Below are 3,844 nucleotides of genomic sequence, written 5' to 3' on the forward strand. Positions count from 1 at the left end.
CGCGGCTCCGCTCTCCCCGGCGGCTGGAGCGCCGGGGAGGGGGCGGCGAATCCGCTGCGGCTCCGCTCTCCCCGGCGGCCGGAGCGCTGGGGGGAGGGCGGTAAGCCCGGTCGGGGTCCCGCTCTCCCCGATCGGTGGGAGCGCCAGGAGGAGGGTGGAGAGCCCGGCCGTGGCCCCGCTCTCCCGGACCGGCCGGAGCGCCGCCCCTCTCCAGGTGCCGCCCCAAGCACGTGCTTGGTAGGCTGGTGCCTGGAGCTGGCCTTGTCTGCTGGGCAGAGGCGAGGAGCTCTGTTGCTTTGGGGGTGATGAATCTGATTTTAAAGGGTATATATTGTAGATAAGGGACTGGACCTTTCATGGCTACTGCAGCTGGCGGGGCGGGGGGGAGGTAGTGGAACTACAAAAGACTGCCAGTAGCAAAAATCCCCAACGGCCGGCAATGGGACACTAGATGGGGAGGGCTCTGAGTTACTACAAAGAATTCTTTCCCAGGTGTCTGGATTAGGGTGACCAGACAGCAAATATGAAAAATCGGGACAGGGGGTGGGGGGTAATAGGAGCCTATATAAGAAAAAGACCCCAAAATCAGGACTGTCCCTATAAAATCGGGACATCTGGTCACCCTATGTCTGGTTCCTGGGTCTTGCCCACATGCTGAGAGTCCAACTGATCACCATATTTGGGGTCAGGAAGGAATTTTCCCCCAGGTCAGATTGGCAGAGACCCTGGGTTTTTTTTGCCTTCCTCTGCTGCATGGGGCATGGGCCACTTGCAGGTTTAAATTAGGGTAAATGGTGGGTTCTCTGTAACGTGAAGTCTTTAAACCATGATTTGCGGATTTCAGTAACTCAGCCAGAGGTTGTGGGTCTATTACAGGAGAGGGTGGGTGAGGTTGTGACCTGCAACGTGCAGGAGGTCAGACTAGATGATCACAATGGTCCCTTCTGACCTTAAAGTCTATGAGTCTGAGAACTGCATGCAGTATTCATGATGTGGGCATACCAATGGATTTATATAAGGCATTATGATATTTTTGTCTTATCCATCCCTTTCCTAATGGTTCCTAACATTCTGTTAGCTGTTTTGACTACAGCTGTACATTGAGTAGATGTTTTCAGAGAACTATCCACAATGACTTCAAGATCTGTTTCTTGAGTGGTAACAGCTAATTTAAACCCCATCATTTTATAGATATAGTTGGGATTATGTTTTCCAGTGTGCATTGCTTTGCATTTATCTACATTGAATTTCATCTGCCATTTTGGTGCTCAGTCTTCCAATTTTGTGGGATCCCTTTGCAGTCTGCATTGGACTTAACTGTCTCAAGGAATTTTGTATCATCTGCAACCTTTGCCAACTCACTATTTACCCCCTTTTCCAGATCATTTATGAATATGTTGAATAAGACTAGTTCTTTTACAGTTCCTTGGAGAACATCACTATTTACCTCTCTCCATTCTGGAAACTGACCATTTATTCCTACCCGTTGTTTCCTGCCTTTTAGCCAGACACTGATCCATGAGAGGAACTTCCTTCTTATCTCATGACTTCTTACTTTGCTTAAGAGCCTTTGGTGACGGACCTTGTCAAAAGCTTTCTGAAATTCCAAGTACACTGTATCCACTGGATCACCCTTGACCACATGTTTGTTGACCCCCTCAAAGAATTCTAACAGATTGGTGAGGCATGATTTCCCTTTACAAAAGCCATGTGGACTCTTCCTCAACAAATTGTGCTAATCTATGTGTGGAACACCAACTGTGTTCCTGGAATGCACGTCCCATTGGAAGATGACTTGCTGCACTCTCCATGAGCTTCAGTTTCCAGAATAGCCCCAAGATAGAGCTCACTTTGAAGTGTCTGCTTTTGTGGTGACAAAAGCCTGGGGTTTTCAGCTGATTGATTTTAATGATTCCACTTGTAGTGAGAGAGAGAAAAGAGAGGATTCTGCCATCAGGTCTAAGAGCAAGGTGTGGTTAGGGGTGGGCAGCAAGAGGCTCTCTGATTGCACAGCTAACTCGGATCATGATCTCCATGATATTTGCTTGAATTATAAATGGGGCCTGTGGCGTATGATTGAGATAAGTGAGGCAGCTAACTCAACACTTACCAGGAGGGATTAGTTTTTTCTAACAACCTTGAAGCATACAGCAAACTTCTACCTTGACAGTAAGGAGGAAAAATAGATTTGACAACTGGGAAACTAGACAACTCTTGTTCTGATTTATGTACTGTTGCTTTTAAAGGTGGCAAAAAGGACCCCACCCTGGGAGTTGAAGATCTGAGTTCAGTTCCCTGCTCTGCCACTCACCAGCTGTGTGACTGTGGGCAAGTTTAGTTTCACTGTGCCTCAGTTTCCTCTTTATCAGGCATTAAGGGTACACTTTCTATGGGAGATGCTTTGGAAATCTCTGGATAAAATGGATATTGGAAAATTAGCGAGCTCAGAGGAGAGCTACTTTACATTACTAAAGGAGCTCAATCTGCTTAGCTAATTAAAGAGAATATCTGGTGCTAGAGGGGCTCTTTCACCCAGCAGAGCAAAGTGTCACAAGATCCAGTTGCTGGAAGTTGAATGTGAAATAAGATGAACATTTTTTTAAGGAGAGTCTCTAACCAGCTTGCTAATAGGGCGTGATAAATTCTCCATTGCGTAGAGTTTTTAAATCGACACTGTATGACTTTCTACTAGTACAACCACCAGTATTTGAGCTAGATACAGGCCATAGATTTCCTGTGTTAGACAAGACTAGATGTTCAGAATGGTCCTTTCTGGTCTTAAAGTATCTGAATCTAACGTGCTTTTATCAGAGCTAAACAGTGGCTAGACTTGTGATGGCTGAGAACATCCTGATGACTAACTTGACCTTCCACCTGTTTCTTCACCATGTCTTGTCTAAATCTTAGCTTGTGAACTCCCTGGGGCAGGGGCTGTCTCTGTGGCTTGTTTGTTGTCTGTTACAATGGGGTCCTGATTCCCCTGTGGGGACCTTAGATGCTATTACAATAGAAATAATTATCATTAAGTCTTCATTGCATAGATGGGGAACGGAGGCATGGAGAGGCTAAGTGACTTTGCCAGAGTCTCACGGGAAGTCGGTGGCAGGCAGGGCTGAGTCCTGATGTGCTCTGATCACTGGATTATCCTTTCTCTGTAGCTTTGTCATCTAAACCACGTGGTATTTCTGCTCCCTGACCAGATGATTGAGCCTCCTTAACCAGAAGAATAATGGATAACAAACTCCAGGTACAAATATTCAGCTCTGTACTGAAGTTCACAAACCTTTTGGTGGATCACCAGCAGCAGTCTGAATATTCTCCCCCCAAATCACTGAGAAACATGAATAGATCCCTTCCCTCTCCCCCACTAATGTATGGCCAGCTCTGATCATTAAGAAATTACTCAAGAAAATGAACGAATCCATTGCCAATCCCCTGTGCTGTGTAACACTCACTGTGCTCATGTGATATAAAGCCTAGAAGATAAAAGCTTTGCATCATAAAAGGACAATAAAGTAATAAACATTGGCAGAGCGACAGTTGCTAACACTGGCAACTTTCTGATAACCAGAAGATTACAAAGCTTGAAGGTTCAGAATTCAAAAGTCGAAATCTCAGTTTAAACCAGGGTCTGTGTATGTAAGTGCTTTGGGGGCGGAGAAGCTGGGTGCCTGTTAGAATGTGCAGGGCTCTCACACTTTTTAAATGACTCCCTTGCACTGTGTGCAATCTGCTGTGGGAAGATCTCCCTGAATAGCTTGACTCTGTCAGTTCGACTATTAATGCAAATGATCAAATTCTAAAGGCAGCCAACTGGCTCTGCCGGCCTCCCTAACCGTCCCTG

The sequence above is a fragment of the Malaclemys terrapin genome, chromosome 1 (genome assembly GCF_027887155.1).
Source record: "Malaclemys terrapin pileata isolate rMalTer1 chromosome 1, rMalTer1.hap1, whole genome shotgun sequence".
Lineage (NCBI taxonomy): Eukaryota > Metazoa > Chordata > Testudines > Emydidae > Malaclemys > Malaclemys terrapin.